Source organism: Lepus europaeus, chromosome 14 (assembly GCF_033115175.1).
Source record: "Lepus europaeus isolate LE1 chromosome 14, mLepTim1.pri, whole genome shotgun sequence".
In the NCBI taxonomy this organism is placed as follows: domain Eukaryota; kingdom Metazoa; phylum Chordata; class Mammalia; order Lagomorpha; family Leporidae; genus Lepus; species Lepus europaeus.
Window position 1 is genome coordinate 64,584,577 of NC_084840.1, and position 14,871 is coordinate 64,599,447.

Sequence of the window (14,871 nt, forward strand, 5' to 3'; positions counted from 1 at the left end):
TCAGCAAAAAAAAAAAAAAAAAAAAAAAAAAAAAAAAAAAGGAACACCCAAGCAGTAAAAGGCTGTCATTTCACAATTGCCTTTATTAAAAGGGTACAATGTGGGGCCTTCAAATCTATGTTTTAGGCTTTTTTAAGTTTATATTTATTTGAAAGGCAGAGTGATAGAGGAAGAGTGGGAGAGACAGAGACAGAGAGAGGTATCTTCCATTCACTGGTTCACTTGTCAAATGGCCACAATTCCAAAGGCTAGACCAGGCCAAGGTTAGGAGCCTGGAACTCAATCTGGGTCTCCCATGTGGTTGACTGGGGACAAAGTGCCTGGACCATCATTTGCTGCCTTCCCAGGCACATTAGCAGGCAGCTGGATCAGAAGCAGAGCAGCTGGGACTAGAACAGTCACTCTAATATGGGATATAAGTGTTGTAAGCAATAGCTTATCCCACTTCATGACAAAATGAGCCTCCATATGTTTTAACATTTTCTTCATCATAAAACCTCTTCTGATAATACAATCACAAAGTAAAACCGGAAGTGACAACACAAAACTGTTTAAGCTTAACCCATTTGCTGACCAGTGCAGTGCTCAGAAGATTATTGAGAAGGAACTAGGAAGGCTGTGGGAAGAACAAGAGAAAAGAGACAGAGCTTGCATGCCTGCCCTTTGTGGCCAAATTCCTAGCTACAGCATCTTCATCTGTGCAGAAAAAATAATTTAAGATACAACAGCATATTGCCAATAGCAATGGGCTACAGGAACATTTGCTATTGTTGCACTAACAAAAAACCGAAGGAGAAACACCACTCTTACTAGTCATAAACCAAAGACTCTCATGATGGGGAACCAGTTCTGTGGGCATACAAGCATTCATCTGCAAAGGTATCAATCCAGAACTTCACTCATAGCTCCAGTGGAGATTAGACCAATGCCTTACTGTTATCTCTCTGTCAAAAAAAGCAAATGAAAAGACGATCTCCCTTTCAAAAATGAAGACACCAAAACTAACATATCAAGAAGAAGAATGTGGGGCTGATGCTGTGGCGCAGTGGGTTAAAGTCCTGGCCTGCAGCACTAGCATCCCATATAAGTGCCAGTTTGAGTCCAATCCAGCTCCCTGCTGGTGTGCCTGGGAAGGCAGTAGAGTATGTACAGGTCTTTGGGCCCCTGCACCCATGGGGAAGACCTGGAGGAGGCTCTTGGCTCCTAGCTTCGGATTGGCTCAGTTCTGGCAACTGCAGCCATCTGGAGAGTGAACTGTCTGATGGAGGACTTTCTCTCTCTCTCTCTCTCTCTCTCTCTCTCTCTCTGTATCTACCTCTCTCTGTGGCTCTTTCAAATAAAATAAATCTTTTAAAAAGAAGAAGAAGAATGACAAACTGGGATCATTTTCACTGGTAACATGGGCACTCCCATCTCAAAATAAAATGGTAGCAACCTACTACACAGAACACTTGAATTGTTATCTCCATTTTCAGTCACAGCCACTACATGACAGAGATTAAGTAACTTGCTCACAGTCACACAGCTAGTCAGTTTGTTCTGGGCTCTGTATTCTTAACACCTGCCCCATCACACTTGCCTCATCTTGTTCTGACATAGGGAGGAGAACTTTGAAATCACAAAGTCCAAAACAAAATGCTTCAATTTGAAATAAAACACACTGATCATTTGCCAAAGTTATGAAAATTTTCTTCTGTGTAAGGGAAGGTTCTATGCCTTCACGTCAACATTAGAATCCAACACAATTCACATTAAACAAAAGAATGCCATTATGATAATTGTGCTTCTAAATTAGATTTTAAAAACCTTGAAAGCAGGCTTATCTGCAGATGTTAATCAGTTAACCTACAATGTACTGTATTTGTTTTTTGCCAATAAATCATGCTAAGCATTTAAGGACAAAAATGTTGCCAGAAACTAAACATAAGACAAATTCCTAAATGCATGTATTATTTCTGGTAATTAGTTAGCATTAATAAGCCAAACTAATGAATATAATACCAAATCAAGAAACAAAGCCAACATAAAAGAGAAAGATAACATTTTAAATCTCAGAAGACATCACCACAAGGTTTTCATCATGCTTCTTTCTATCTAAAACCTTTGTTGCTTTCTGTAAACAAGAACCCAACATTTTCCACAGGCTCCTTCCTAAAGCAGAGGTAGCAGCATTATCTCACTACTACAGCCATCTGCTTAGGCTGCACTACACTTGGGGATAGCATTGAGCAGGAACTGTTCTAAATCTTCCCAGGAAGGCTTAGATGGGCAGTGGGCTATGCTACAGCCTTGACTGTCATCATTCTGCCCATATCCTTAATGTCTCTAGCCTCAGACAGGAAGACAGGAGCATCACCTCTCCCCTCTTCTCTCTCCTCAATAAAGCATGCCTACAGATGCAGTGCCCACTTCTTAGGACTGACTCAGAGGCAGGGCCCACGGTATGAGAGATGGTCACCTGTCCCTTCCTAGACCAAGGAAGGCTGAGAAGCGTGGGGACTCAGAGTTGCAAAGACTACTAAAGAGGCACCCTGAGAACCAGCCTGTTAGGAACTGGTAATTTCTAAACTCATGGCAACAGCATTCTTTCAGGTCCTATTCTTCTTTCCCTACCCATCCCCAGAGCTAAACTGAACATTTCCCTAAATGCTACATGGAAGATGAGAACAGTGCCTTAGCTGAGTTTAATTCTCAAAGGAGAAAGAAGAAACAGCATCTAATATTAACCAGATACAATTATACTCTCTTGGTGTTTAGCCAGAAACATGTCTGGGCATTTCTGTAGCAATCTGTAAGAGATCTGATAAATGTATCCATTTCAAAATCATAGGATTTTAGTTATTTGTACTCTAACACAGCCTTCGTTTATTCCCATTTTGTCTTTTCAAAAAGACTTACAAAATGATGAAAAGCTTTAGGCTACCAGAATACCAGAAGGCTGGCACCGCGGCTCAATAGGCTGATCCTCCACCTGCGGCGCCAGCACCCAGGGTTCTAGTCCCGGTTGGGGCACCGGATTCTGTCCCGGTTGTTCTTCTTCCAGTCCAGCTCTCTGCTGTGGCCTGGGAGGGCAATGGAGGATGGCCCAAGTCCTTGGGCCCTGCACCCACATGGGAGACAGGGAGGAGGCGCCTGGCTCCTGGCTTCGGATCAGCTCAGCGTGCCGGCCGCAATCCGCCGGCTGTGGTGGCCACTTGGGGGGTGAACCAATGGAAAATGGAGGACCTTTCTCTCTCTGTCTTTCTCTCTCTCTAACTCTGCCTGTCAAAAAAAAAAAAAAAAAGAATACCAGAACACAATATCTCTGTATTTCCTCTCCCTAAGTACCCAGTGATCAGCTCCACAGAAGTCCTACTCACCAAGTTCATTCTCATGGAATCTGTTGAAATCTTAATCAGAAAGCAACAGAACAAAGTGAAGTTGTGGGATGAAGTGTGAAGGGATTGACTGTATATGAACACATAAGCAAAGTCCTCATTAGTGACAAATCTGATTATAGACTTCTTTTTATGGCATGTACCTCTTGTTGTTTTCAAATGCTCAGAGTGAACAGAACAAGTTATGATTGTGTTGGATAATGAAACAGATAAAAATTAATGTGTAATTGGAACATTTTAAACTGGATTTAAAAGCCATTTATCTTTTAGTTAGGAAAAATATTCTTTTAAGTCATCAATTGGCAGCCATAAATTTCAATTCTATTCTGGGCCTAATTACCACAAATTTCAAATAAGTAGGCTCCAAAACAATGAAGCTTTACTGGCTCAATTAGGAATACTAATTAAACGGTTTCTGAAGGAGATTACAGTAGGCTAGGTTAACTATCAGCAGGAACACTGGAGTATAGAATATCAGAACCACAAAAAGATATCCAATACATATTAGTAAGTGAAAATGAAAAGGTACTGCAGGCATATATAAATCATGATGTCATTATCCAAACAAAAAAGCAATGTCCTGTTTTTCTTACAAGGATGATATATGGGACCTTCATGGTCACATGCCAAAATGGAAGGGGTTACCTCTTGGAAAGGACAGTGTGAAACGTGGGAGAAAAAGAGACTGAGGACTGAAGCCAAAGGGCTTTAGCTTTGTGTGCATTTTTTTTAAAAAGTGACTGATGATATATTGTTGCAGCTAAAATAATTTGGAAATCTCAGACAATATATATCCCACTATAACTAATTACTAGTCATGATTACAGAGTATGCAAGAAAAGTACAACACTAGCTGCTACACAAGTTCCTAAAATATGACTTCATTCTTGTGCAACTTATGAGATCCATATATTATGTATAATTCCCTAGTAAGAAATCAAGTGTAATAATTGGCAAATTAATCTACACCTAGGTCATTAATACCAGAGTGATAATAAAATAGGATTACACTAAATTGAGGAGTGGTCTGCAGATCCTAAGTATTAACTTAGATCAGACCTACAGGGAATCTTCTAGGCTAATTCAGAGTGTAATATCTTTCAAAATTAGAAAAGGAAAAGAAAGGGCAGATATTGTGAATTGGTGAGTTAAGTCACTGCCTGGGACGCCTCCATCCCATGTCAGTGAATGCCAGCTCCAGTCCCAGCTCCTGTGCTTCTGATCCAGCTTCTTGCTAATGCATCCTGGGAGGCCACAGATGATGGCCCAAGTGCTTGGGTCCCTGCCACCCATGTGGGGAACCTAAATGGAGTTCTGGGCTTCTGGCTTCAGCCTGGCTGAACTCCAGCTTTACATGCATTTGGGGAGTGAACCAGTGAATGGGAAAACACCACTCCCTCTCTCAAACACTTTCAAATAAAAAATTATTTTAAAAAATTTATTTATTTATTCGAAATGCAGAGTTACAGAGAGGCATATGCAGAGAGAGAGAGAGAGAGAGACAGAGACAGAGACAGAGACAGAAAGGTTTTATCGCTGGTTCACTACTTAAATGGCCTCAATGGCCAGAGCTGGGCCAATCTGAAGCCAGGATCCAGGAGCTTCTTCCAGGTCTTCCACACCTGTGCAGGGGCCCAAGGACTTGGGCCATCTTCCACTGCTTTCCCAGGCCACAGCAGAGAGCTGAACCAGAAGTGGAGCAACTATGACTTGAACCAGCACCCATGTGGGATGTCAGCACTGAGGTGGTGGCTTTACTCCATACGCCACAGTGCTGGTTGCTCAAATAAAAATTTTTTAAAAATTTAAAAGAAAAAGAATCATCTCCCTTTTTCATTGGCTTGTCAAAACAAACAAAATCCAACAAACTGAACATAAACTAGAAGCAATTAGTCATTAAACAGTTCTAATAAAGTTTTTGAAAATGATGACAGAGCACCTCCTACACTTAAGGTAACAAATCTACCAGGTGTAAGAACTATGAACTCCAGATAAAATATAAAAAACTACCCACTACCTCAAGGCAACAGGGAGTGACCAAAAGCAAGCAGAAAATGGAGAGGAGTCAAAACTTGAAACAACTGAAAAACCACTAAAAGAATTTCTTGCAGAATCATTATGTTCCCAAAGTTGTATTTATGAAATGCATGAAGTATATATTCCTTAAATAAAAGGTTTCTGGGGGAAAAAAAGAAAAGGAAAAGAAAAAGAGAAATTTTGACTGACACCAGAAGCTTTGAGGCTGTGCTAATTAGGGCATTTAAAACTTGGATAAAAGCTTGCAGTTTTTCAGATTACACAGGAAAAAGTGAGACAAAAAAAATCCAGTGAGAGTCACAGAAGGGAAATTCTAAAGTTAATGCAAAAATTCTCCTTCAGACTCCAGGTAACCTCTGAAATCCACATTCACTGGTATCATGTCAAACAGCCAGCTAAGGCTAAAAGAAATGAAACATGATTTTAGTTGCTGCACTTCATAACAGCACCAAAGTTTGGAGAATGGGTCAATCAAGTTAATAGTCACTAAAATAAACAAACAAAACCCAACATTCTTCAAGAGAGTATAAAATGATTCAGAAACCCACAACATACTAAAAATATTCTGAATAAAATGCAAAATTGCTAGACATATAAAGAATAAAGAGGAGTTGGAAAAGCAAAGGGAATTGAGACCAATCCATAATTATAGAGATTTCAGAATAACTAGATAAGGACATTTTAAATCAGCTTTCATTAGTATGCCCAGGGAAAAAAAGACAAAAATGTGTGTATAAATGAACAAATAAAAAAATACCAGAAAAAAACAAATAAAAAGAACCCAATGGTAATTCTTTTTTTTTTTTTTTTTTTGACAGGCAGAGTGGACATGAGAGAGAGAGACAGAGAGAAAGGTCTTCCTTTGCCATTGGTTCACCCTCCAATGGTCGCCGCAGCTGGCGCGCTGTGGCCGGCGCACCGCGCTGATCCGATGGCAGGAGCCAGGTGCCTATCCTGGTCTCCCATGGGGTGCAGGGCCCAAGCACTTGAGCCATCCTCCACTGCACTCCCTGGCCACAGCAGAGAGCTGGCCTGGAAGAGGGGCAGCCGGGACAGAACCGGCGCCCTGACCGGGACTAGAACCCGGTGTGCTGGCGCCGCAAGGCGGAGGATTAGCCTAGTGAGCCCCGGCGCCGGCCAACCCAATGGTAATTCTAAAACTAAAACCTGCAGTATCTGCAATTAAACTAAAAAACAGTATTGGATGGTTTAACATCATATTGCAAGTACTACGGAAAAAAAGTTCATAAAATAATCCAATCTCAAGAGCTCAGAGAATGAGTGAAGAAAAGGTAAATGGCCTCACGGGCAATATTGGAAGTTTCATGCAGTATGTTTGTAAGCACAGTCCTAGAAAGAAAAGAAATTTAAAAAATGGTAAAGAAAAAATTATTTACTAATTGACTTTACTAGATTTTGTGCCAGTTACAGTAGCTAATCATAAGGAAGATAAACACAAATAAACTACATCAAGGATTATCACACTCAATCTGATGAAAAACAGATGCAATCTTGAAAGCAGGCAGATCACATCACATACCTGCAAGGAAACAATGATAAAGGATGTTGCTGAGTTCAAGGAAACTATGGAGGCTAAACAACAGTGGAACATCTTAAAATGCTGGGGCTCACAAAAACAGCAGCCTCTCCAAAGACAGAAATCTAAGTCTTAACTTCCAGAACCAGTGATCATTAAGTGACATGGCAAAGAAAATTACAATCACAGATAAAATTAAGGGTGCTATTCAGCTGACCTGGACTTGGGACAGTATCTTGTGTTATCCAGCTGGCGCCATTATTACTACAAGGCTTCTCATATATGTAGGAGGCAGACATAAATGTAAGAAACAGAGATTACAACGATAAAGATTCACCCTTACATGATAAAGACTCAGCATGACATTGCTGTCACTGACGATAAAAGATGAGGCCATGAGCCACAAACTGTGAGCAGTCTTTAGAAGTGGGAAAAGGCAAGGCAACAGATTCTCTCTTCAAGCCTCCAGCAGGCACACAGTTCTGCCTACTCCTTGGCTTTAGCCTGATGAGTCCAATTTTGGACTTCTGGCTTCCAGAACTGTAAGATAATATTTTGCTTTGCCTTATGCCACTATGTTTGTGATAATTTTTTACAGCAGCAAAAGGAAACTAAAACAAGTGCTGAGAGAGAAATAATTCTAAAATCTGCAAAAATATTCTTCAAAAAGAAGACAAAATATATTTTCATGCAAAAGAAAATTGAAAGAATCCATTCCCAGCAAACCTGCATTGTAAGAAGTGCTAAAGGAAGTTCTTCAAGCTGAAGGAAAATGATACCAGATGGAAAGCTGGAATTTCATGAGAGAATGAGGAGTACTAGAAGTGGTCAATGTGTGGGTAAACATAAAAGACTATTTTTCTGAATTTTATCAAAAATTTATATGACTATTTAAACTAAAAAGTAAAATGTTGTGGGGTTTTAAAGTATGCAGATGTAATACATATGCCTTCTATAAGGGTGGGGGATGGGAGTCTATATTTTACATTAAATGGTACAGTACTAACTCTAAATACATTGTGAACATTTAAATAAGAATATTGTAATCCCTAGAGAAAACAGTAAAGAATTCAAAAAGGGACAGCAAGAAAAAAATCCAAAAAAATATCAATTACAAAAACCTCAATTAACCCAAAGAAAAGACAAGACAGATAAAGGAACAACAACAAAAAGATGGAACACAGAAAATAAATGGTAAAACAGTAGCCTTAGAAGTTATAATAGGGGCTGGCACTGTGGCTCAGTGGATTAAAGCCCTGGCCTACATTGCAGGCATCTCACATGGGCACCAGTTCAAGTCCTGGCTGCTCCACTTCCAATCCAGCTCTCTGCTATGGGCTGGGAAAGCAGTAGAAGATGGCCCAAGTCCCTGGGCCCCTGCACCCATATGGGAGATCTGTAACTCTGTATTTCAAATAAATAAAATAATTCTTTAAAAAAATACTTAAAAGTTATAATAGCCACAATAAAGTAAAGCAGTGTTTCCTAAAATAAGTACTATTTTACGAAGTACTCTGCCATCATACAAGTTCTAGAAACATTCAGATAAACAAAGCTGATCAATTTTCTTCAGAGTAGAATTTCTTAATCCTTTAAACACATAAGTGCACTAGGATTCCAGGCAGATTACATCATATAGTATTTATTTAGATACCATCACATAAGATTAACTTTTCATGGAAAATATGTTTAGAAATGCTACCATGAAGTTTTAGCCAGCAAATATCTCATCTATACTCTGACAATATGTTCATCTACATAAGTAGTATGAGACATACCTGTATTTTAAAATAGGCACATAAAGGGACTGTGGCAGAGCGGGTAAAGCCACCGCCTGTGATGTCAGCATACCATATGAGTGCCTGTTTGAGTCATGGCTGCTCTACTTCCAATCTAGTTCCCTGATAATGATCTGGGAAAAGCAGTGAAGGATGGTCCAAGTACTTGGGTCCCTGCCAGCCATATGGGAGATGCAGATGAAGCTTCCAGCTTTGGCCTGGATCAGCCATGGCCTTTGTGGCCATCTGGTGAGTGAAGCAGTGGATGGAAGATCTCTGTCTGTGTATGTATCTCTTCCTCTCTTTGTAATTCTTTCAAATAAATAAATCTTTTCTTAAAAAGTTCACACACAAAAGTCTCCACAAATCCTCTAAAATCTTCTAAGTTTATATTCTTCATTCAGTTAAAGAAGAAACTACATGAAGAAGCCACCCAAAGGCAAAATAGGCAACACATCTCTACAGAAAAATTTACAATAATCTTAAGAAGAAATTTTTAATAAATTTTTCTGATAGCTATAATACTTGCAATACCTACAAAAATGTTTCAAAACTAATTAAACATTAATATTACAGATTAAAAATAAATAAAATCTAATTTAAGATTAAAATTTTAAAAAAAAAGATAAACCTGTAACTCTACTTCCTACATAGCCTACCCTTGATTCTACAGTGTTGCTCACACACTCACCAACATTCAAAACTGTTGCCGGTGATAACATCCACAGCAGAGAACAGCTAAGTAAGGCTTCAGAGTCTTTCTAATAAATCCCCCTCCCCCCCTTTTTTTCAGGACAGAATCAAATTTTGTTTCAGTATAACTCTACTGGATTTTTAAAAAAACTTCACAATTTTAGACTTTATATTAGACCTCACTGTATTCTCAGTTAACTAATATAAAAACTAATGATTTAAGAACAGTAATGGGCCGGTGCCATGGCTTAACAGGCTAATCCTCCACCTTGTGGTGCCGGCACACCGGGTTCTAGTCCCAGTCGGGGCGCCGGATTCTATCCTGGTTGCCCCTCTTCCAGGCCAGCTCTCTGCTATGGCCCGGGAAGGCAGTGGAGGATGGCCCAAGTCCTTGGGCCCTGCACCCGCATGGGAGACCAGGAGAAGCACCTGGCTCCTGGCTTTGGATCAGCACAATGCGCCGGCTGCAGCGGCCATTGGAGAGTGAACCAACGGCAAAAAGGAAGACCTTTCTCTCTGTCTCTCTCTCTCACTATCCACTCTGCCTGTCAAAAAACAACAACAACAACAAAAAAAAAGAACAGTAATGATGGTAGCCAAAATATGAATATTTAAAAATAAGTCAAGGGGCCAGTGCCGTGGCTCACTTGGTTAATCCTCCACCTTCAGCGCCGGCATCCCATATGGGCACCGGGTTCTAGTCCCGGTTGCTCCTCTTCCAGTCCAGCTCTCTGCTGTGGCCCAGGAGAGCAATAGAGGATGGCCCGAGTGCTTGGGCTCCTGCACCCGCATGGGAGACAGGGAGGAAGCACCTGGCTCCTGGCTTCGGATCGTGAAGCGCCAGCCATAGCGGCCATTTGGGGGGTGAACCAATGGAAGGAAGACCTTTCCCTCTCTCTCTCTCTGTCTATAACTCTACCTGTCAAATAAATTAAAAAAAAAAAAAAGTCAAAGGCCTGTCACTAACTTGCTCACTTATTTTACAGGCTTCCTGCAACCCCCTGTCATTTTTTTAAGTCACAGTAGAGCTGGATAATTTATTTAGCTCTTTTCTTCAACTTGAGTTTAAAAACAGAAAAAGAAAAAATTTACAGGGAGCTACTTGTAATTTACTGATTGCATTTACTGTGACAGTATTCATCAAAGGATGTCATTTGAAAGAATTATTATTCTTTATTTGTATTGATGTATTATTGAAAGAAGGGTTTGCCACACAAAGAAGGATAAAAAAGATTAGTAAGATGGTCCTTATCCTCTAAGACTAAAGTAAAACAGTTTATATACAGTGGATATAAAACAAGGTTGATTGGGTTTTTCTTTTTTTTTTTATTAAACTTTTATTTAATGAATATAAATTTCCAAAGTACACTTATGGGTTACAATGGCTTCCCCCTCCCAAAACTTCCCTCCCACCCACAACCCTCCCCTTTCCTGCTCCCTCTCCCCTTCCAATCACATCATGATTGATTTTCAATTCTCTTTATATAACAGAAGATTAGTTTAGTATATATTAGGTAACAATTTCAACAGTTTGCCCCCATATAGCAACACAAAGTGAAAAAAAATACTGTTGGAGTACTAGTTATAGCATTAAATAAGAGTGTACAGCACATTAAAGACAGAGATCCTACATAATATTTTTTTAAAAAATTAATTAATTTTCTATGCCATTTCCAATTTAACACCAGGTTTTTTTTTTTTATTTCCAATTATCTTTATATACAGAAGATCGATTCAGTATATAATTAGTAAAGATCTCATCAGTTTGTACCCACGCAGAAACACAAAGTGTAAAAATACTGTTTCAGTACTAGTTATAGCATCACTGCATATTAGACAACACATTAAGGACAGATCTCACGTGGGATGTAAGTACACAGTGACTTCTGTTGCTGACTTAACAATTTGACACTCCTGTTCATGGCGTCAGTAATCTCCCTAGGCTCTAGTCATGAGTTGCCAGGGCTATGGAAGCCTTTAGAGTTCACTGACTTTGATCTTATTCCAATAGGGTCATAGTCAAAGTGGAAGTTCTCTCCTCCCTTCAGAGAAAGGTACCTCCTTCTTTGATGGCCCCGTTCTTTCCACTGGGATCTCACTCACAGAGATCTTTCATTTAGGTCTGCTTCTTCTTTTTTTTTTTTTTTTCTTTTCCATGGTATCTTGGCTTTCCATGCCTACAATACTCTCATGGGCTCTTCAGCCAGATCCGAATGCCTTAAGGGCTGATTCTGAGGCCAGAGTGTTGTTTAGGACGTCTGCCATTCTATGTTAAGGGACTTAAAGGGAGACTTAGACCAATACAATAGTACTGGGGGACTTCAATACTCCACTCTCAGAGATAGACAGATCAACAGGACAGAAGATCAACAAGGAGACAGTAGATTTAAATGACACTATATCCCAAACGGATCTAACAGATATCTACAGAACATTTCATCCTACATCTAAGGACTTTACATTCTTCTCAGCAGTACATGGAACCTTCTCTAGGATTGACCACATACTAGGCCATAAAGCAAGTCTCAGCAAATTCAAAAGAATTAGAATCATACCATGCAGCTTCTCAGACCATAAAGGAATGAAATTGGAAATTAGCAACTCGGGAATCCCTAGAGCACATGCAAACACATGGAGATTGAACAACATGCTCCTGTTTTGTTTTTTTTTTTAAAGATTATTTTACCTACCCAAAAGGCATAGTTACAGAGAGGGAGAGACAGAGAAAAGATCTTCTATTCACTGGTTCACTCCCTAAATGGTTCAATGGCTGGAAGTGGGCCAAAACAAATCCAGGAGCCAGGAGCTTCCTCCAGGTCTCTCACATACATACAGGAGCCCAAGTACTTGGATCATCCTCCACCACCTTTCCCAGGCCACTAGCATGGAGAGGGATGTGAAGTGGAGCACCTGGTATTGGATCCAGCATCCACACAGGATGCTGGTGCTGCAACCATCTGCTTCATTTGCTGGCCCCAAGGTTGACTGCTTTATAGGAGTAGGAAAAAATGATGTGTTTTTTTTTTCCAGTTTGGCAAATAAGAAGAGCTGATGCTTGAAGAATGCACATTTCACAAGTAAGATGGGGGTGAGGGGTCCAAAGTAGAAACAGGAGAGCAGGGAGTGCAGGGCATCTGAGGAAAAGGTGAAAAGCCCAACATGGCTGGACCACAAATGCTACACAGGTAGGAGCTGTGAGAGCAAACACTGAATACTGCAGTGTGGATCAGGTTATGGTTATTCTTGAAGCCACGCTAAACCCTGGACCTCCTTTGATAAGTACTAGGGTTTATTGAAAAGCTTTTTAAAGCTGTGGCTACCAACAAATGATCATTCAGAGTATAATGTGTCCAAAAATGTGCTAACAAGACCACTTAAATGAATTCCACAAGGTACCCCATCAAGAAGTCTAAAGTCTAAAAAGGGAGCTAAATGTATAAACACAGCAGTAATTTCCAAAGCAGCAGTCAGACGGCAGCCTTCATTACAGCAGTAGAGCCAACACGTCTACTCTGGGATTACCTTACCAAATTCAAGCCCTCTAGTGCACATATGATACAGACACAAAGAAGAATTTTAAATAACTCTTAAAAAGAAAGAAGAAATTAGAGGAATCTATTCTTTGCTGTCATCAGAATACCTGTCACCTAGTAAAAGGTCATAAAATAGTACAAAATGATACTGCTGGCCAGAAGGATCAAAGTTGTTGTTGTTTTTTTTTTTTTTTTTTTTTTTGGTACAGAAAAGGTAATCTTTATATTTTAGATAAGCAGAAACTAAAAGTCCCTTTCCTTACTAGGACTGAAGAGCCACTTTTCAGTCCAAGTAAGTATACAAAAATACAATAAACATACACTGTTACAATTTGGCATTTCCTTAAGAATCATACAATTCCTTATCAACCAAAACCAGGTCAAACCACATCAAACCAAAACTTTTGTTTAAAAAAAACCTGAAAATAGGGGGCTAATGCCGTGGCACAGCAGGTTAAAGCACTGGCCTGCAGCACTGGCATCCCATATTGGCATTGGTTTGAGTCCTGACTACTCCACTTTCAATCCAGTTCCCTGCCAATGTGCCTCGGAAAGCAGCAGATGATGGCCCAAGTCCTTGGGCCCCTGCACCCATGTGGTAGACCTGGAAGAAGCTCCTGGCTCCTGGCTTTGGATGGGCTCAGCTCCGGCCATTGCGGCCATTTAGGGAGTAAACCTGAGGATGGAAGACCTCTCTCTCTCTCTCTCTCTGTAACTTTGTCTTTCAAATAAATAAAATAAACCTTTAAAAAATTGAAAATAGGTCAAAAGAATAACTTCATATCCTTTCAAACGTCATACTGCACCATTGTCTAAACAAGCCCACCAAAGTATTATTTAATAGCTGAAAACAATGGACCAGTGCTTGAAAGACTATTTATTATATGTAGGGATAATAGGGTCAGGACTGTTAAAAACTTCTATTTGTAATTTCTGTCCATAAGAAAATAAATTTTTGTGTAGTAGATAATCAATAGGATGGGCATTGTCGCATAGCAGGTTAAGATGCCATCTGGGACACCTGTATCTCCATATCCAAGTGCTAGTTTGAGTCCTGGCTACTCTGCTTCCAATCCAGTTTCCTACTAATGTGCCTGGGAAGCAGCAAATGGTAACTCAAGTACTTGAGATCCTGCCCACCATGTGAACAACCCAGATGGAGCTCCTGGATTCAGACTGGTCCAGCCCCAGCTGTTACAGTCATTTGGGGAATGAACCGGAGGATAGAAGTTTCTCTGTCACCCTCCCTTCCTCCCTCTCTGCCTTTCAATTAAATAAATCTTCAAGTAAAAACAGATAATCCTAAAGATTACAATCTTACCACCTTATACGGTATTAACCAATTTATTAATCTACCACCTTTTTCCAGCACATTGCCAGTGCTCATATATACTTTTTTTTTTTTTTTTTTAAATTTTAGACAGGCAGAGTGGACAGTGAGAGAGAGAGAGAGAGACAGAGAGAAAGGTCTTCCTTTGCCATTGGTTCACCCTCCAATGGCCGCCGCAGCTGGCACGCTGCAGCTGGCGCACCGCGCTGATCCGAAGGCAGGAGCCAGGTGCTTCTCCTGGTCTCCCAGGCGGGTGCAGGGCCCAAGCACTTGGGCCATCCTCCACTGCACTCACTGGCCACAGCAGAGAGCTGGCCTGGAAGAGGGGCAACTGGGACAGAATCCGGTGCCCCGACCGGGACTAGAACCCGGTGTGCCGGCGCCGCAAGGCGGAGGATTAGCCTGTTGAGCCACAGCGTGTGCCTGCTCATATATACTTAATCTCTAGAAACTTCTGGGAATCTGTTTTACCATCCTGTTGACTCCTTCCTTTGTTAAGCAAAGGAATTTATGATGTGTTTACCATGTATTTGTATGGGGATATTTTTATGTTTATCAAAAAATATACTTTGATACCTTTAAGTTT

At 40.4% G+C, this 14,871-nt stretch overlaps 1 protein-coding gene across 1 annotated transcript in view; it reads right to left on the reverse strand.

Annotated features, from left to right (window-relative positions):
* SMYD3 (SET and MYND domain containing 3) overlaps positions 1-14,871 on the reverse strand; it is an 805,331-nt gene that overhangs the window by 333,841 nt on the left and 456,619 nt on the right. The gene's annotated exons all lie outside the window — the stretch shown is intronic.